The sequence below is a fragment of the Camellia sinensis genome, chromosome 9 (assembly GCF_055761805.1).
Source record: "Camellia sinensis isolate YWXY chromosome 9, ASM5576180v1, whole genome shotgun sequence".
Lineage (NCBI taxonomy): Eukaryota > Viridiplantae > Streptophyta > Magnoliopsida > Ericales > Theaceae > Camellia > Camellia sinensis.
The window spans coordinates 176,101,964-176,124,067 of record NC_138969.1 but is presented as its reverse complement, the minus strand read 5'-3'; positions in this window follow the sequence as shown (position 1 = coordinate 176,124,067).

Here is a 22,104-nt window from a genome sequence, read left to right as displayed (position 1 = left end):
ATGGTTGGCTGACAACGGAACACAAATCCAGACAAAAAGCCTTCAGGCTCGGGCTCCAGAATGCTCACCTATACATATATATACACACAATGAGCTAAACCCCAATGAATAACATTAAGGTAAAGGGGTTAGTGAACGAAATCCGAATATATCATAAGCAGAAAAACAGACTAGAGCATAATCTCTCTCTTATCAAAACATAATAAAGGTACATCCCATAGAACACATCATAGAACGTCTTCCGACTAGAGTAATCGGTTCCGGATACCGATTAAAAACATATCACCACAATGAAGTGGCTAACGAGATCTCGTAAACTTGTATGTCATGGACCCGCATTTCATGCCGTCCCCTATGACTTAGGACTATCTATGGATGCCATAATAGATTTCAAACTTGGGATATTCGTTCATGTAAACAGATATCATTTCAGAAATCATAACTTTTCACATTTCATTTGGAACATAATTCATATGAATGTATCTTTACGATAACGTTACTCACAGTGGTTCCAGTAAGCGGTCAATCAGTCCTCGAGTCTTGACCTACAACCACAAAATACATAACACAAACACATCTTATCATTACACATTCACGTGGCCGACACAGCTTAGCTTTCATTACGTTGGTTCTTGTTCTTTCTTATCACATTGCCTAAACACACACACACACACATGCAATTCCTTGACTTAGTACATTCATTCCTTAGTGTGTCTCTAATCCATAACCTCATTATCAAAGCTTAATTAGGTCATAGGAATGCCTAAGATGCAATGAGAATGCCAAAACATACCTTGGAACACTTAGGCAAAATTTCTGAAAATAAAGTCCACGCTCGAGCGTAGATTTCCTCGCTTGAGCGGACATGCAAAATGTGAATGGTCGCTCGAGCGCACATTCCTTCACTCGAGCGATCTGAAAAAGACATGAAACTTCTGGGAGCTTGCAATTCACGCTCGAGCGAACTTTTGGTCGCTCGAACGGAGTGCACACACTCAGATTGGTCGCTCGAGCATGAACTCCCACGCTCGAGCGTAGATGCAAATTCTGGAATTTCCAGATTACACCTTTAAGCTCAAAACTCGAATTCCAACCTTCAAAACACATCTCTTGGGCCCCACAACTTGAGATAACATAGTAAACTTGTAAAACATGAAGAATTATGGATTATTTCATAAAATCATGGCCCAAGAGTTTGTTAAAAACTCACAATTTCAACTTAAAACATGATGAGCTTCCCAAAACATGATTAAACACCACAAAACAACTTGAAACTTGATGATTTCCCCAAATGAAGATGAATTTCAAACATGCAAGAGAGGATTCATGGAAATCATGCTCAATTTGTAAGAAAATGCACATGCATGCAAAACTTTTCAATCTCTTTGCTCCAAAACTCATAAAACTTGTAAATTGAGCTCATAAGCCCCACGCATGTAAGAAATCCCTTTTCAAAATATGAATTCAAGGTTCAAAACATGATAATTCAAACATGGATGATCTGAATCATGTTCAAAATGATGAAATTAAATTAAACTAAGCATGCATGTATGAATTAACTCTAAATTCATCATCTTTGGTCCAACTCTTGTACATAATCACAAATTCTTCTTGAAATGATCTACTTGATGGTTAAAAGTCATAATTAAGTCTTAAGTCCTTACCTGGAGTCTTCAATTAGGTAGGTACTTGCACAATCTTTGATCAATTCAAGCTATAACCTTCAATTTCTCCTTAATCTCTTCTTATCTCTCTCTAGAATTGCACTCTCTCTCTCTCTCTAAAATGAATTCTCAGATTTTGGCACTAAGAGGTAAAGAATTGAGCTCAAAAATGAGCTTAAGGGTTACATATATAGCTATGGTGCTAAAATACATTAATTAGAACATAAAGCTTGCCAAACGCAACTTAACGAATCAGACTAAATCAATTTTTAATAAAATTTGCTATATGGTTCTAAAAATTCCAAATAACACATCGGTGTAGTCAATTTCGGTTTTGGATGTCGATAAGGCTTTCGATTTACATATTAAAGTGGAATTCCAAAAAGATATTTCTATAAGTAACAGATAGAAAGCTAAAATCATACAAAGTGCAGAATAAAACACATAATTTATTTTAATCCTCTCATTAACATCATTAAATACGGATTAGTGGCTAATTACGGATAGGGGGTTGTTATAGGTTCTCTGTATATAGTTTGGTTTGGCTTTACCCAAATAATTGACATTACGTTCAACTTATTTTTTTTAAAATATACTTTGGTAATATATTTAATGCAATGATTACGTGTTTCACACTATATATTATTCCAACTATCTTAATAAAACAAATTCCGTATTAATTCTGTTTTATCTAGAATTAGTTTTCTATCTTTAACCCTGTTCTAGTTAAATATAGATTTATATTTTGTATTTTGATTTATTTTTGTGTACTGTTATTTTACTGTGTATATGATTAATCTACTGTGTACAGATTCTGTGGTACAAATTTAGTATTTTTTGATTAAAAATTAATTTTTTGCATATGATTCTCCTGCATAATGTGTTCTCTATTTCTAGTAAAGCTCCTAGTCTTGTTTATTGTTTTTCCACTAGTAATAGAATTCATAAATACTAGTGGTGGCTTTCACTCGGAATTATGTTTATGTAGAATTATGTTACTTCTTTATCTTTTGCACTACACTGGTTTTACAATAATTGTTGGAAGTGTTTGGGTATTTACTTTGTGGAGTTATATTATACAGTTTTCTTTTTATCAAATTAAAGATTTTTTTTTTTTCGAATCTATTAAGTCAAATTTGAGCATTTTATCAAACTGTGTAACCTATATTTTAATTAGATGTATTTTTTTTTTTTTTTGGTGCATATGGTATATTCATATCAATTTCTTGATGGCATTTATGGAAACTTGACTTTGGTTGAATAGATGCAACTCTTCATTAACCTTTTAACTTACGGAAAATATCTAACCGTTTATAGTAATTAGTGTTGGCCGTCAGTTTGTTTCTTGGGCCAAACAAACAATTCTGCTCTGGTCACCTATCACGGTGTCAATAAAGAAAATTGTCTACAAATTTAATTTGGTTAATACATAATTTATTTTAGGTCTCATATGTATAAATTTATTATATAGAATAAAAGTTGGTTCTCTATGACATACATATATATTCAAATATGTAGAGTATAGAGTTTGATTTTTTTGGTTTACAAAGTATATGTCAATTTGTGTACTCTCTTTGTGTGATATTTGTTAACAGTTTAGAATATTGTCTAATGCGTTTTAATTTGTATTGTCCCTACTATGAATCTATAGCGATCCTGAAGGATATTATTTGATGCAATATTGTCATTACTATAAGATACAAATTTGTCTATTCATATATAGTGTGCTGTTGACTCGATTTCGAATTGCATTAAATTATTTTGTTGTGAATATTTTCTGGATATTAAGGGTTTGGTTTTAACAAACAATTGTTCAAAGGCTTTCATTTTTAAAAGAGTGCGACTGTATGGGAACCATTTCAAATTCATGTATTTTAATTATTATTCGAACAGAACAGTTTTCTATACTTGTCTCCACCATTTCATGTCCTTTCCAATTCAGACAAAATTGATTTATGATTTTTTTGATTGGTTATGATACTACCTTTCCTTTTTATAAAGAGTAATGCTAAAGGCCCCAAAAGTTCTACCAAATGTCTTTGGTTAAAATTTTGGTAAAACTTTTGGAATCTCTAACATTTTTGTTTTATAAACTCTTTTAGTTTATAGATATTAAAACTTAATGATGTCTTCTCTATGCATGTATAGGTATCATTTCATGATATCATTAATTTACATAATTCATGTTGTTAGAAATGATAAACATTATGTTGTCTCTATTAATATTTATTTATCATAGTATTGATATGGTTTACATATGCATATTAATTTTAGTATTTTCAATTACTTTGGAATGAGTTTTTATGATATCATGTTGTCATAGATTTTTATGAAATATTGGGTGATATGTGTTATTTTCTGACTAGTTTAAATACAGTGTTGGGTCTAGATTGTAAATAAAGTTTATTTAAAATGTTGTGAACTTTTAAATATATATATATATATATTATTTTTATTGGTTATATATATATATATATCAGAAATAATGGCTTCTGAAATTAGAAATACTAGTTCTGGTACTACTGCTATTGTTCCTACTCCGACTCCTGTTCATGCAACAGTTCCGCTTAACCATGGCAAGAAACCGAAAAAGTTTAATGGAGCAAAGTTTAAAAGATGGCAACTGAAAAATGTTATTCTATATCACAACTTTAAATCTGGCAAAGGTTCATCTGTGAAGATGCTCCCATTTTAAATAAAAATGAGGCTGATCAGCAAATGGTTGTTGTAGTGGAAGCATGGAAGCATGCTGATTTCCTGTGTAGGAACTATATCCTTAATGGGCTGGACAACACTTTGTATATAATGTGTATAGTCCATTGAAGACGACAAAAGAATTATGAGAATCTTTGGACAAAAAGTATAAGACAGAAGATGCTGGCGTAGAGAAATTTAATGTTGGTAAATTTCTTGAATACTTAATGGTAGAGTCTAAAATCGTTATCAATCAAGTACAAGAACTTTAAGTGATATTTCATGACATTTATGCTAAAGGAATGATTCTAAATGAGTCTTTCCAAGTGGCTGCTATCATTAAGAAGCTACCACCGTCATGGAAAGATTTCAAAAATTATCTGAAGCATAGACGCAAAGAAATGTCGCTTGAAGACTTGATTGTAAGGTTAAGGATAGAAGAAGACAGTCAGGCTTTTGAGAAGAAAGTAGGGGATTATCTTATGAAGGCTAGGGCTACTGTGGCGGAACAATCACAGGCAGAACAATCACAGAGAACAAAGAAAAGAAAGCTTATTGGAAATGGACCTAATGGTGGTGATAATAAGAGGTTCAACGGAAAATGCTACAATTGGGGTATACAAAGGCACTGTGCTAAGGATTGTCGCTAACTGCATAAGGACAATGAGAACTCCAGTAAAAGGTCTTTTTAGGCCATCTTTTTGACGAAGTCTTCGAATTAAATCTATGTTGTTAAGCAAAAATAATTATAGTCTATTTTTGACAATCAACAGATACTCTACATATAGTTTTGTACTTGAGTTATTGGGTTTTAATAATATCATCCTCTTTATTCATATTTTGTGATATGAAATGATATGATTGTGATGTTATCACATAATTGTGACTTGTGTAGTCATAATTATTTTGAATCTTTTATTTCATAAATTTGCTTTGGAATTTTATGATTCAAGCACACCATAGTCAATAAATGATGGATATTATATACTGATTTATATCAGAATTGTGGAGGTGTATTGATATTTTTGTATGGTAATATCTTAATAAGAAAATTAATTTTTCTTAGAGTACTTAAAATATGGGGGTTTTTGGAGGATTTTACTAAAGTGACGGTTTCGATAGTAGGTCCACGAAAAATTTCAATTCTTTCTATAGGACAAAGTTGGAGTAGAAGCAAAAATTCTTTCATTAACTCCTAAAGAACACCTATATCATTTGATTTGAAAATGAAAGTGACATAGAGTAATGATAAGTCTCGATGTAATCAAAGACTTAATGTCGTGGACATTTGCTTTTAGTTGTGAATATTGTCTAAGGATAATATAGTGGATCTACTAACTACTTAATGATATATAATTGAGAAGGTCAAACGAAAAATAACAGCCGCTAAACAAAAGGTTTGACCAAAGAGAAAATGAGGGAAAGTTCATCGAGAGGAATGTGATTAGAGCTTATTAATTTCAAGTCGCCCAACCTAGTTGACTGGAGATCCCAAGATATAGCTTCAAAGGGACAACCGAATTATGGATGACTCACCAAAAATCACTAAGAGAGTCTATCTCCTATCCATTCCTATAATGAGAGTGATATCTGCAACATGTGTTGTATGTAGAGGACTTAGGGTAAGCTATGTTTTTAATGATCACTTATATCTTGAAAAACCTAGAGGGGTATCTTTCAAGAGGAGTATTTAAGAGACTCAAAATAAGGATCACCTATATGAGTATGAAGGGGCCACTTCTATGAGAATTGATAAGGCTAAAATCTTTAAAGCACTCATAAAATACCAAGATATTCCCAAGGCCAAAACGGGCACAACTGTGAGAATTAAGTTGTGTCTGAAGATATTCTGTGTGAATTCTATTGTTTTGGCTTACACAAATGGCTAAACAGGTCAAGGCATCACGTCCATTGATTAGCTAGTAAATCCGATAGTCTTTTACTAAGGAAGGTTCAAAGCCAAAAGCTACATATCTCCATTCAGAATATTTCCATTGAATTCTCTTTGAGTCTACACCGAGTCTTGCATACTTTTTCGTCATTTCATTCATGTAGGGGATTGTTGGAAAAATAGTTTGGAAACCATTAATAAGTGAATGAGAAATGGGTTCCAAAGTGCACCATTTGAGTGTAGTTTTAAGACAAAATTTATTTAATTTAAAATTAAATTTATTTGTTATATGTTTGGGTTCAAAATTGAACTAGATTAAATTTAAAATTTGAATTTGTTTGAAAGAACAGTCATATTTGTTCTTTGTACCTATTCCATGGAAGAGTTATGTTTCTCATAGAAAAGAGATGTGCCTTTTCATTGAAAAGGCACCATAACCTTTCGAAGAGCCACCAATTCACCTATATAAATAAACCCCCATTGCATTCATTAAACATGTAATTCATCTTGTGTTACTTTCCTTCTGCACTCTGTCTTTTCTGAAAGAGAATTCTACACAGTGAAGGTTTGCCAGACTTGCCGTGGTAGTGCTACTTCTGCAAGATTCGATCATTGTATCCTGTGAGAAGAATGTCTGATAAAAACTAGTGAGCACCATAGCGGAGGACGAATTTGTCTTAAGGAAATTATGTCTAACACAAACCTCGATAACATTTGGTTTTGTTTTAAGATTTTATAATCTGTTTGTAAGTTTTCTACATCTGTGAGTATTTTTTGTTATAGTTTGGTTTGGTTTTACCCAAATAATTAGCATTATTTTTAACTTATTATATATATATATATATATATATATAATTTGGTAATATATTTGATGCAATGATTACGTGTTTCACACTGTACATATAAGAGATTATTCTAACATCTAATACATATATAAGAACGGTTTATTGAGGTTGATTGGGATGCTAATATTGTCTCATTTCCCCTTCAACTCAAGGATGGATCTAGGTGGGGAGGGGTGACCGCACTCCTAAAAGAATTGAAAAATATAATAAATTATACTAGAAAATTTAAAATAATTTAAAACTATAAGAGTTTGTGTCCTCAAATATACTTTGGCACCCCCACAGTGATAATTCTGAATCCGTTCCACTCAAACATGGAACCATGGACTTCTTACCATGGTAGCAGGTCGCATTATAATTAAAGCAATAATGAAGGAAGAACATGGCTAACTTATAGTGTTTCTAGTTTAGACTTTATCCATTTGTATTCTGGACTCGGATTTCATAACCTTGTATGATTGTTCATGTCTTTTCCCCCTTATTCTTCCTTAAATTTGGCTTTGGGATTGTTGTGGTTGTGTTTGGAATAGGTTGGTTGCTTGTTTTCCCAACTCTTGTTGCCCAGAATTTTTCTCTTCTGCTCGAGCTGCACTTCTTGCGCTCAAGCAGGCTTTGCACACTCTCAGTATTTTTGCTGACCTGCAAAATACTAGAAGAGTGCATTCTATGCTTTTGCGGTATTTCCTACGCTCGAGTGGGTGTGCGCTCAAGCAACATTCTTACGCTTGAGCGATGTTCTTCTATCTGCAAAACTACTGGATGTGTGTATTCTGTGCTCGAGCGGGTGTGCACTCAAGCAGACATTCTTATGCTCGAGTGATGTTCTTCTATGTGCAAAACTACTGGATGTGTGTATTCTGCGCTCGAGTGGCCATTTCTTGCGTTTAAGCAAAACAACTTATTGTGTTTGACGCTCGAGCATCAACTCTTGTGCTTGAGCAGACTGTGCGTATATCAGTTTGCGGTAGCCTCATTTTACATCACTTTTTCATCTTTTTTTTTCCCAAAACCCTAGATCAGGACTCTCTCTCTACATTTCCACCTAGATATGTTGGTTGCTCTACCTGTGGGCCTTCATTAAAAAGATAGAGCGTCTCTATAGCTCCGTTTTGATTTGAGTAGAAGTTGATTTCGGCGTCTTTGAAGTTCCTCCATTGTTGCTTTGGTCATCTAAGCTTGAGGTAGGGACTTTCTACACTCTCTATGAGTTTTAACTTGATTATTTCTTGATATGTGGGAAACATTGGGTTTTGAGATGATTTTGACAAACCTAGGGCTTAGGGTTTCAATTCTAAAGAAGGGCTTTATAGTGGATGTCTTAGAAAAGGTCATGGGGATGGACATGACCATGGGTTATGTAAGAACCTAAATTTTTAGACAACTAATTAGTTTAATAATAATAATATTAAGCCAATCAATAGTGATTGTTAAACCATTAAATTATAATATTAATAGGACCATAATTAAGATCAATATTAAATTCTTTTAAATAAAAAATTATTTATCTTGATGTGATTAAAATTTTGTATCAAAATACAGTTGTGAAAACTAAATGGATTAAATTGATAGTAAATAAGCTAGTTAGAATTTAGTAGGAAGAAAAAACATCCAGTTGAAAATAATTATATTAAATAAGTAAACCAATAAATAAATTATATATACATATTAATATTGTATTGACACCAATTTCAATTCAATTCAAAAAAAAAAAAAAATGATCAAGTTGCAAGGAAAGTGGCTGACTGCCACTTCCTTTTCTTATGCTTATTTTTTTCCCAAGTCCACACTCAACCTCCCTAAGAGAAGTAAGCATGCAATGGCATTCCAAGCCTTGATTAAGGCAGCCACGGCAGGCACAACTTGTAAGCTACCATCTAAGCATTAGATGAGAGTTCCTAAGCAAAAAGGAGAAGTAAAGTAAAAAATATATATATATAATAATAATAATAATAAATAAAAAAATAATAATAATAACAAATTAGGCCCTCAAACTCCTATATTAGGAGCACTATTCAGCCTTGTTACACACACTTGTAAGAACAAAACAAAGAGAGAAGAGAGGAAGAGAAAGCAAGAGAGAAGAGAAGGAAAGAAGGGTCCAACACTTGGGATTTTTTTTTACTTCACTAAGGTAATAATACATCACCTCTATCCTCCCTTAGATATCTCTAACTGAATTTATATAATTTATATATGCAAGACTAAGCATGGTTAAGTCATATATGGCAAAATAGTACCATGCATGTTTAGAACTTTGATGGGATGAGGGTTTCATTATGTTATAATTTCCTATCCCTTCTTGCAAATATAGATATATGGCTTAGCTACTATTTTTATGTGTTCAATATTCTCCATTGTTGATATAATCTTGCAAAAGAGTAAAATGAGATGAGAATGGCTTCCCTTTACCAGAAACTTAGATTCTTCCTCACTGTTTCAGACTTTATCGGATGAAAAGAGGGCTCTAATAAATTGAAAGTAATTGATGTTAAAAATCTGTGTATACTGGAAGCATATATAGGTGTTATGCACTGTGCAAAATTTTTATAAAATCATTGGATACCATTTTCTTACCGAAACAAATATTTTCCCTAAGCGTCGCTTACAACACAGCAGAAGCAGTGGCTTCAAACAGGTCCCATTTTCTCTACAAAGGGTATTTTTTTGTACGACTACTTGGAAAAGTTAGATTTTTAAGTTACCTTTCGAACGCCACTGGTTTCATAATTTTTTATTAAGTATTGAGAGAGAAACGCCAAATTTTCCAAAATGTGACAGAATCTGTCCAGTTTTCTTATAAAAATTATTTGACCTCCTTCGACTGGTTTTCAGTCTTCATACTCTTCTGAAAATATGTTCCAAACTCAAAAATTTAGCAAAAAGTTCTGACCATGCCTCTTTTCGACACCATTTGAGGACCCTTTTTATTTTTCGAACACAGAACACCTGTGCTGACGTTTTCATGGCCCGAATATTTTTTTTTATTTCATTGCTGTTTGGAGGCAGCAGCAATGCTGACTTTGCCAGGTCACCGTTTATTCCACAGAATAAATTTTCAAGTGGTTCAAATTGGAAAAGTTATATTTTTAAGTTGCCTTTCAAACGCCGCTGGTTTCGTAAATTTTTATTAAGTATTGGGAGAGAAACACAATTTTTTCCAAAATGTGATAGAATCTGTCCAGTTTTCTTAAAAAAATTATTTGACCATCTTCTGTCGATTTTTTCGAATCCTCTGAAAACATGTTCTAAACTCAAGTATCTAACATTCTGTTCTAACTATACCTTCTTTTGACACCGTTTGAGGCCGCTTTTATTTTTTTCAACACAGATTACCTGTGCTGGAAGTACTGTAACTCACTGTCCCAGAAAAACCAGTTTTCTTCCAAAATTTATTTCTCCCTTTAAAAATCGTTTTTAGCTCAGGTATCCTTCTCGGAATATTTTCCTAACTCAATGAATTAGCACCAGTTAAAATATCGTAATGATTGAATATCATTTGGTATGGGTTTCATATTTTTACATACAGTGCTGGAAAAAAAAAAGGTAGTGTGTGAATTATTAAGAAATTTTGTGATAATTCCTAAGACATTCTATCATGTTTATTTTGGTTGCCATACACGATTGTGTTGTGCTATATAAACATTATGTCACTGTAGTTTTCAAACTAAAACTCGTACATGCATCAAAATGTGAAATGGACAAAGTAAAAGGACACGGAATCGAACAGATACATTAAAATTTAAAAGTGATGGGGTGAGCCCGGTTTAGAACTTTGCGCAAGTGAGTTGCGAACCCTAACATGGCACGGGAAGGTATTTCGGCTCTTATCGGTACAGGCGATATAAGGTTGGTGGTGCGGGTGTCACAACGTAGACCGTTCCCTTGGGGCAGACCGTGATGTCACGACTCGGGTACGTAACCCTGATGCGTGGGCATCATTGGTAGTTACAGTAAGTAACATTTGAATATTTGACCAAGGGGGAGTCAGAATTGCCCGTGGCCATTGCTTAGCGGTTGAGTGGAAATAGTGCTCCGCGGGGAGTTACTTAAATTTATCTGATAAACTGAATCTATGAGAAATTAGAAAGAAAAGCATGCATTTTCCTTATGATGAATCACTATTTCCATTTGTCATTTTTATTTATTTATCTATTGTTGTTATTTTAACTATTACCATTTCTGTTATGCTTATTAAATGTTGCTTACTATTTTGTTATTATACGATATTTATTATTTATGAGTATTATTATCGGGGTGGGTATTTTCGGGTTGTAGCATATTACTGAGCTCGTCGCTCATTGGCATTCTCGTTGCCCTGGCGTTTTATGCCAGGTACCGAAGAAACCAAAGGAAACACCGAGGTGTAGGAAGGCAACATTCAACCCTGGTTAGCTTGAAGCGTGCCAAAACTCCATGAACCATTTTTTTTAGTTTTCTAGTTTTTCTCTAGTTCTTTTTATATTTGTGTACTAAGACAAGGTTTTAAATTTGATTGGAGTTGTAATTTAAGAACTTTTAGTTTCCGTGTTGTAAATTAATGGATGATGGTAAATTTGGTGGCAACATTGATGAGGATTCTTAATTAAGAAAATTGACTTTAAGTTTTAAACCTTATTATGATGTTCTCAAATTTTGGGGCGTCACAGGTTACGTTAAAATGGTTGATTTTTGGTGATTAAGATGAGATTGGGAAAAAGAGGAGTTTTGCCGTAAAATGGTCAAGTAATTATTTTGCATAAATGATGAAAGTGGAAATGAGAATATAAAATTAGATGAATGTTTATATATATGGTAAAGTTGGATGTGTATCACCTCCCACCTATGGAAATTTGAATAATTTATCTATTGAGAGTATTGTATAGCTGTTTAGAAATATCTATTTTAGGCTATCGATGGAGAATAGCTATGATTGTTGTAGAAGTTGCATGTGGATTAGGTAAATTAAAACTAATCCTTTATTGATTGTCATTGAATATGACTATGTTTAATATATTGGACATGTATGATGTTTGGGAAGAGAAAGGGGATGTACTCCATGATTGGGAGGAGAGAGGGGATGGACTCCATTAAACTAAGTTGGTATGCGTGTCCAAGGTGAAAGTCCCGAAAACATTGTGTATATATAGGTGCTGATTCTAGCGGATGGAATTTTCATAAAATGGCAAATTGAAGTGTTTATATGTAATAGTTGTGCGGTAAGAAAACCACTAAGTTGTAGTCTCAGTTGGGTTGTCTGGTTAACAATGGATATGACTCATGAAATGAGTTGTATAAAATGGATTGGGGTATAATACTTGACGTAATATGGTTTTGAAAAGAGAGTTGCAAACGAGTTTATCTTTGAACATCGGTCATGTGTAGCATGTTTATAACCTTGTTAAATTTCATATATTGTGCTAGATTGTTTCTGCTGGGCTTTGGCTTACCCTATTTGGTAAAACCATTTTTTGGTGCCAGTGATATGCCTCTGTCGTGGCAGTAGCTTAGGAGGATTGTAGAGCTGAGAGCTCATTTTGTTTATTTTGTATTTACTTTTGTACAAGCCTATGGCTTTATTTGTATTGAGCTTTTGACTCTTTTGTTGTAACCAAGGCATTTATTTCGTTAATCCTTTAGTTTGGTGCCACATGCTATAGATTTAGGGTAGAGCTTGTGAATGTGCACTGCATGTGCCCTTTTTGTAAATGGACTCTGATTAATGAAAGCTTAATACTCTGTTTATGTCATTTTGTATTAGTCTTTACTGTTGAATTATTGTATTATTTTCGGGGCATTACAACTTTGTATCAAAGTGTACCGAGTTTGAATACTTTGGGTACGTAAGAAGTGGTTAGTACCACAATGGATTTGTCTCGCTTGTTAGAGACTCAAGTACGAACAATATGTGCTTCTATGATAACATGTTTTTGTGATTATGTGGATATGAGATTGAATTTCTAGAATGTTGATTAAGCCTACGTGTTTCTAGAAGTCCTATTAGAAGAGCACTTAATCACTACTGCTTCTAACCGGAACTCTAGCAACGTCACAGGACGGTCATTATCCGGGAATAAAATTCATATGTGTCTACATGACTATTTGCTTATGTGGAGTGAATTACTATTGTCCACTGCATTAGGACGTGAGTGAGTTAGCTTCAGCACATTTGTAAATGTGCTAATCTCTTTTGTTACCTTCATTAGGATGTTAAGACGTGGACGCGGCGGTGGTACGCATGGTAGGCCTAAGTGGCATGAAGTGCCTTTGTTGGATGAAATTCTGGCATATAAAGAAGGGGTTGGTCAAGCCAATGTGGCTGAACCAATTGGTTAGCAGGCCATAGGCTTCTTAGCCTGCGAAATGGCTGGAGCATTGCGAGAGTCTATGGATATTCTCAGAGCTAAAAATTAAGTCCAGGCCCAAATAGTTGAGACAGGGTCGTCTTTCTTGAAGCGGGAGTTTTTCTAGTCGAATCTGGTAAAGTTTGTAGGTGATCCCAAGGAGCCACTAAAGGCAGATGAGTGGTTAGAACAGATAGTGAAAATGTTCAAGATGCTTGGCATCAAGGACGACCAGTTGCAAGTGACCTTGGCATCCTTCTAACTGAAGAGAGATGCAGGTTAATAGTGGAAGTATACGCATGGACGTATTGGGGTAACTTGGGAGGCTTTTGTCAGCGCCTTCGAAAACAAGTTTCTACCTCCCATGATTAGGGAGAAGTTTAGAGACCATTTTTCCAAACTGGTATAGTTGAACACACCGATGGCTGAGTTGGAGGCCACGTTTACTAGCCTCTCCAGGTTTGCACCGAAGTTGGTGGCGACAGAAGAATGCCATTGTTTGGAGTTTGAGAAAAGATTGAGGACTGGACTAATGTTCAAGGTAGCCGGTTCGATGATTATAGATTATAGACGCCTTGTGGAGGCGGCGGCTCATCCTGAGACCGTGATGTAGATGGAGGAGGAGAGGATGAGGGGTTCCAAGAGGAGTCAGGATGTGTAGGGGAACAATAAAAGGTAGAAGGGTTCTAACCCACAGCCGTCCCAGAGAGCTTAGTCGAGATCTACTTTTCCAGTGCTGAGTCCGGGTTCTGGGAGAGTTGGTCAGGGAGACATTACTTATTTCAAATGTGGTCAGTTGGGCCACAAGTCTTCGACTTGCCCTCAGAGAGAAGGAGGGCAACGGTCTGCACTATCTTCAGCTCGTTCTTAGAGCTAGAGTCAGGAGAGAGGCCAACCGCTCACTTGTTATTAGTGTGGGCAGGCAGGGCACATGAAGAGATTTTTTCCTCAGTTGGGTGGCACACCTGGTGTGTCTGGTTCGAGACAGACACAGAGCCACCAGCTGACACAGTCAACTCAAGCTTTGAAGGCCAATTAGGGAACTTCTTCGGCTCAGTCAGTGCAGCAGGCCTATGCTCTGAGGGGAGAGCAGGTAGATCAAAGGCGCGCCAAATCTAGTACCAGCACCTTCAATAATGAGAGGTACCTTCTTGTTTTGCAATTCAGTTGCTACTATGTTGATTGATACGGGTGCATCTCACTCATTTATTTCGTCTGCATTTGCATCGATTTTGGGATTAGAGTTGGTTCAGTTAGCATCTCCTATCTATGTCAAGTCACCTATTGGTGGTGAGGTTGTTTTGAAGTAGGGGCGTCGGGGTTGTGACATAGAGGTTGCCAATCGCCGACTTTCTTTTGCATTTGTATTGATTGATATGTCTAGCTATGATGTTATTTTGGGTATGGACATGTTTTCTTCATATTCGGCTGTTATAATCTGCGTGGGAGGAGTGAACTTAGTTGCCTTCTTCCTAACTTCCTAGGTACTGAGTGTGATGAAGATCGAGTTAAGTTGCCAAGGGTAGTTTGTAAATACCCAGATGTTTTTCAGGATGATCTTACCAGTTTACCACCTCATCAAGAGATCGAATTCTGTATTGACTTAGTGCTTGGTACGGCACTGATTTCTACGGTACCATATAGATTTGCACCTGCCAAGTTAAGTGAGTTGAAGATTCAACTCCAGGAATTGTTAGATAAAGGTTTTATCCACCCTAGTACTTTGCTGTGAGGAGCACTGACTCTTTTTGCCAAAAAGAAAGATGGTGCTTTGCGATGTTGTATAGATTACCAGAAGTTGAATTGGGTAACTATCAAGAACAAGTACCCAATGCCTCATATAGATGATTTGTTTGATCGGTTGAAGGGGTCTTGTTGCTTTTCTAAGATGGACCTGAGATCGGGTACCAATTGAGAGTGAGGGAGGAGGACATCCCAAAAATGGCATTCCGTACGCGGTATGGCCATTACGAGTTTCTAGTAATGCCCTTTGGGCTAACTAATGCACCAGTTGTGTTATGGACTTGATGAACTAGATCTTTCATGAGTTCCTAGATCGTTTTATGGTCATTTTTGTGGATGACATCTTGATTTACTCACCCTCTAAGAAGGAAAACTTGCGGGTAGTACTTTTGTTACTTAGAGCCCACGAACTGTACGCTAAGTTTGGGAAGTATGAATTCTGGTTGAGAGAAGTTAAGTTCTTAGGCCATGTGGTATCCAAGAAGGGGTGACTATAGAGTCATCCAAGATAGAGGCAGTCCAAGATTGGGAACAACCTAAGAATGCTTTTGAGATCCGTAGTTTCTTGGGGTTGGCCTGGTATTACCGTCGGTTTGTGAAGGATTTCTCTAGATTAGCCTCGTTGTTGACTAGACTAATGAGGAAGGGAGTTAAGTTTGCATGGAATGAGATTTGTGAGAAGTCTTTCCAAAAGCCTAAGGTTAGACTTACCACTAACCCAGTATTAATTATTCCAGAGAGGGTTTAGGCTATTCGGTGTACTGTGATGCCTCACGGGAAGGTTTGGGTTGTGTTTTGATGCAAGAGGGGAATGTAGTAGCCTATGGCTCACGGAGGTTGAAAACACGTGAGAGGAACTACCTTACTCACGACCTAGAGTTAGCAGCGGTGATCTTTGCCTTAAAAATTTTGAGGCATTATCTATATGGCAAGAACTTTGAAGTGTTTTCTGATCACAAAAGTCTGAAATATTTATTTACACAAAAAGACTTAAATTTGAGGCAGAGGAGGTGGATGGAGTTTATAGACGATTATGACTCTGAGTTATAATATCATCCGGGAAAGGCAAATGTTGTGGCTGATGCCTTGAATAGGAAATCAATTAATAGTGTAGCTTGTATTGCCATCCGGGAATGAGAGATGTTGGGTGCTATTGGAGAGTTTGACTTACATCTTGGCAAGTCTATTGAGTCTGCCGCTTTGTTTTCGGTAGTTGTGCAACCCACACTTGTGAACCAAGTAATAGAAGCACAGAAGGGTGAGCTTGAGGCAGAATCCCTTCGGGAGAAGATCTCTAGTGAGAAGGTAGAAAGAGGCTTGAATTTGTATCCCGACCTGAGTATGAGATACCATGACCATTTGTTTGTACCGGAGTCTTGCCGAGAGGAAGTACTCTGAGAGTTTCACTATTCACGCCTTGCGGTGCATCCAAGAGGCACAAAGATGTATCACAATCTTAGTCGCCAGTTTTGGTGGAGGGGTATGAAAAAGGATATAGCCGTGTTTGTATCGAGGTGCCTTACTTGCCAACAAGTGAAGGCCGAGCATCAAAGGCCAGCGGGTTTGTTGCAATCCTTGCCTATAGCCGAGTGGAAGTTGGAGCATGTCATGATGAATTTTGTTGTGGGCCTTCCGAGGACTCAATGGGGTAGTGATGTCATTTGGGTGGTGGTTGACCGGTTGACTAAGTTGGCACACTTTATACCAATACACGTAACTGACTCGGTAGATTTTCTTACCAATCTGTATATTAGGGACATAGTGAGGTTGCATGGGGTCCCAGTGATGATTGTATCGAATAGAGATTCGCATTTTATGGCTCGGTTATGGCAAAGCCTATAGAGTGCCTTGGGCACTAAATTGACTTTTAGCACTGTGTATCATCTTCAGACTGATAGGTAGTCCGAGCGTACTATTCAGATCCTTGACTTCAAAGGTTTGTGGGAGAGGCACTTGCCCTTAGTAGTGTTTCCCTATAACAATAGCTTCTAGTTAAGTATCGGTATAGCACCGTTTGAGGCCTTGTATGACCGACCGTGTAGATTTTCTGTATGTTGGGCCGAGGTGGGTGATGCACAAATATTGGGCCCCCAGAGTTAGTTCGAGAAACGATAGAGAAGGTTGCACTTATCCGTAAGAGGTTAGCTATAGCCTAGAGTCGCTAGAAAAGTTATGTCGACCATAGGAGGAGGCCCATATCCTTTGAGTTGGGAGATCATGTCTTCTTGAAGATATCACCTAAGAGGGGTTTGATGAGGTTTGGGAAGAGTGGGAAGTTATCCTCTCGATTTATTGGGTCTTTTGAGATTCTTGAGCGGATTGGAGAGGTAGCTTACCTTTTGGCCTTGCCACCATAACTTTTTGGGATTCATGATGTGTTTCATATTAGCATGCTTCGGAAGTATGAACTGGATCCATTGCATGTGTTGGATTGGACAGACCTAGAGATGGATGAGGATGCCTCATATAAGAAGAGACCGGTGAGAGTCTTAGAGTCTAAACAAGACGATTTCCTTGGTGAAAGTATTGTGGAAACATCACGGGATTGAGGAAGCAACTTGGGAACATAAGCTGGAAGTCCGTGAGAAGTATCCGGATTTGTTTGTTAGTATTTGAACATGTATTGTACTATTGTTATGTTAATGAAATATGTAAACATTATATATGTTTTGGATATATGAGAACATTGTATATATGTTGTCTATGTTTTGGAAATATGAACTTGTTGTAAACATTGTAAATGTTATGGGAAAGGTGGACTATTTTTGGGCTAAAACTTGTGGTTTAAGGCCATTAGGGGTGGAGGTGGTGGATCACCCTTCTTTGCACCTCACTTCTCAAGCCTTTATCCTTGTGTTTCTTACCTTTTTGTCATCCTTTTTTGAGCTTTTTAATACTGAATCTCAGAGGTTTTTCAAAGGATAAAACCATGTTTTAAAGTCCCAAAAATGGAGGGGGTAGCCTCCTCTCCTTGTGCTTGTTTACTAGCTTAACTTACTCCGTGTTGTAGCTTACTCTTTTAGCTCTTTTGCCTTCAATTTCAGAGCTGTTTTTAGGTGTTTTAGGACTGTTTTAGTGTGCTTGTTCCATTTATGCCTTGCATTGCATGCTTGTAATGTAATGGTCCTCATAGGTTTGGAGGTTTAGGTATTAGCCACCAACCTATTTGAGTTGATAGCATTTACTTCTTGCTTTCCATACTTGTGATCACTTCTAATCACTTCTTCAACCTCCCTCCTTTCTTAGCTTTTTCTTTACTTTGAAAGTTGTCTCAAACTGCTTGCTTGTTTAAGCATAAGATTGAGCTTTTGTGCTTAATGGTTTAATCCCTTTCGGGGTTCATTACCAACGGCATGGTGTCTCTCTCATGCCCAAAACAACTCTTTGTTTGATATTTCCTTCCAATAGAGGACTTAAAGATCACTATTGGACTTAATGAATTAAGGAATGGTTGGTAATTAAAATGAAGTAATAAAATTGGGACTAAAATGATGCAAGATAATAAGCAATTTGGTATTCAATCAAATGTTAATTGAACACATGGAAACTTGAGGCATTTCATACTTACTAGTGATGAAATAGTTCAAGTTTCCAAGGTCAACCACTTCCCTTGATCAATCCATGATAGGAATGAGGTTTGAGAGTCTTTTATTGTGCATTTGTTGAAATTGCACACCTTGGTTCATAGGCCATCATGCAATGAAATTGTATCGATTCATGGCTTGCGAATTGAGCTTGCCACTCCTTTGAGCTATTTGATGATAAGGAGGGGTAAGGTGTACAAACATCCCCTGAGGATGCTCTGTTTGTGATCTGTTTGTCCTCCATTGCAATAGGAGGAACCAAGCTTCAGTGGCAAGCCGACCACTTTTTCTAGCCGGCAGGCCACTTCTTTTGGATGACAGGCTACCATTTGTGGCCGGCCGACCACTACTTCTGGCCTGTCGGCCAGTTTTTCCAAATTGAGTAGCAACTTTTTGAAACAAAACAAAGCAGAGGCTAAGGTGAAAAGATGTTCTAACTGTGCAACAGAGGCATTCTAGCAGCAGAACAGTGGGCTTTTGGGGTGGAAATCCGCGCATGCATGAGCATTCCTCGCTTCCCGGGGCTGATTAGTTAGCTTAGTTACTTCTTTCATGTTGTATTCATGTTGTAATTAATTAGCTAATTCTAATTTGTATTTAATTAATTAGTTAGTTCCACAAAATAGTTAATTAATTAATTGGTTTTGTAATAACTAGCTAGCATAGTTTGTCTATTCGGTTTGTAATAAATTATTTAATTCGTAGTAATTAACTTAGCTAGTTAGTTTATTCGAACCCTCCTACGCGAGGGCAAACATGTAATAATGTGTATGTCTTCCAACCCCACGTCTTTCTCCCTTTTATTTACTTGCTTATAATGGGTAATTAGAACATCATATTTCTTTTAGCATTTCTCATGTTTGCATTCACTGCTCTTGCATGCATTGAGGCTCGGTTCATCATTCTAAATAAAGCATTGTAGTTTACATACTTCGTTGAATATGTGTTAAACGCATGCTACCAAATTGAATCACATGTCATAATTAGTAGCCGAGCTTATTAGTTGCATATCGCATGTGTTGCATTAGTCATATTGCATTAGTTAGGAGCATGCATGTTTTCTAACTCTTTGTTTCCTTTGGCTCGCCTCGGAGTACAAAGTGAGCATTTTATTTGCTTTAGCATATTGTATGAGTGTGATTGTTACCATGTCTAACATGTTTGCCATGAGGCTAAGTGCTTAATTGATATATCTGCTTGAATGCCTGTGGATGAAGGCTAATTGCTTGAATTGGAATAATTTGAGTAATGTTCATATGAGATCACTTTTTTAAGTGGTACATATTTGAAACAATTTTCAAAAACAAGCATGAATCAAAGTGTTCCAATTTTTGCAAATTAGTCTATACTTGTGTGCGCATCACATAGTAATGCTAGTCTAATAATCGGAACAAGAGCATATAATGTAAATAAGAATCACATCATTACTAGTAGAGGTCGATCTTTGATCAGGCGAGCGGGGGTGCTCAATTCATAACCTTTCCCTCTTGTACCTAAGTTCCCGACCCGAGACAATCTTGGTGATGACAGACACATGGCCTTTGGTACGAGTCATGGGTTTCCTAAATTTTCCAAAAATATTTAGGTGGCGACTCTATATCTGGCAAAGCACGTTGAGCTATAGATAGCTGTGAAGAGGCTATCTCAAAACTCAAGGCAAGGTATAGAAGAGTTCAAGAAAGATGTTTTGTTGGTAGCCAAGATTCAACATTGAAATCTAGTGAGGTTATTTGGATTTTGCTTCGAAGGAGAAGAGAAGATACTCATTTATAAATTTGTGCCCAACAAAAGCTTGGACTACTTTCTATTTGGTTGGGCAAAATTTCTTAATAATAATTTTATTTAGCTTGTTAATAACACATGATAGCCATGAGTGTACATTCTACAAATTGCATTCTTGCCCATTTTAGTTCCACTCCAAATTGTACATATCATGCTCACATCTAATTCCTCATTGCTAACTTAGAACAATTTTCTTTGTTAATCATTGTGCAGATCCACAAGAACAAGAAAGTTAGATTGGTCAAGACGTTACAAGATTAGAAGAGGGATGCTTTACTTTCATGAAGATTCTCAACTTAAAATTATACACCTGTGATATCAAAGTTAGTAATATTCTGCTCGATGGGAATATGAACACAAAAGTTTCAAATTTTGGCGTGGCTAGGATCTTTGGTGTGGATTAAAGTCAAGGAAATACAAGTCGAATCATTGGAACATAGTAAGTTTTGTGTCCCTATATGCAATGTATTTGCTTTTCTCTAATAAGAATAGCGAGCCTCCCCAATTTATCCAAAAATTTAACAACTACCCACATGGCAACCTACCTCAAAGTGGAGGCTTTTCAGAAAAAATAAAAAAGTAACGTTCCAATTAATTAGGTACGTATTTATTTTTATTTTTTTTCTCAAAATGTCTTAAGATTGTACATGGCAGACAAAACTAAAAAATAAAATAGAATAAATACGAGCTCCAAATATATATATATAATTTTGTTCGGTTGAGTTTTTAGAATTTGTGTTATAATTTGTTTTTCTCCCAAAATTAGAAACTAGTTTGACAATATATATATATATATATATTTAAAAAAATTATTATTTGCCAAAAAAGGAAAATCACATAAAAAGAATGAGTTTTTTTATTTTTTGTTTTTTTACCAAACCAATTTCTGATATTTTTTAGATATTTTTTTTTAAAAAAAAAAAAAAAAAAAAAAAAACTCAAACAAACAATTTGAATAAAAAATCTTGATACAAGTTCATTGAGTTTTTAATCAAAAGAAAAGAAAAGAAAAATGTTCATATTTAAAGATGAATTTATTCTTTTTGTAAATTGTTTATGTGAAGCTTAACTTAATTAATTAGTAATCAGTAATTTATGTGAGGCTCTTTTTTATTTTTTATTATTATATGTACGTGAGCTTGATTAATAATCACTTATTTAGATTCATACAAATTTGTTCTCTCTTTATACAAGTAATATAGATTGATAACTTAATTAATTGAATTATATTAAGGCTATATATATCTTTTTGTTTCCTTTTAAATAAAAACAACATCCATATTGAGATAAGTTACCATGTGGGTAATTGATAAATTTTTGGGTAAATTAGAGAGGCTAGGTAAACTTATTGAACTTGAAATAATGAGTACAATAATCTCATATAAAGCATGCATTTTTATTTTTCTTTTCCTTTGGCTATAAAATTGTGGTGCTTATTGCTCTCAATGGTTCATGTCTTAATTTTTTGCATGCAAATTAATAAATAAACACATTAGACACGGTTTCTTTTTTCTATATATATATATTATTGCCAAAACAATGATGTTGGGTTGCAGTAATTACATGTCTCCAAAATATGTA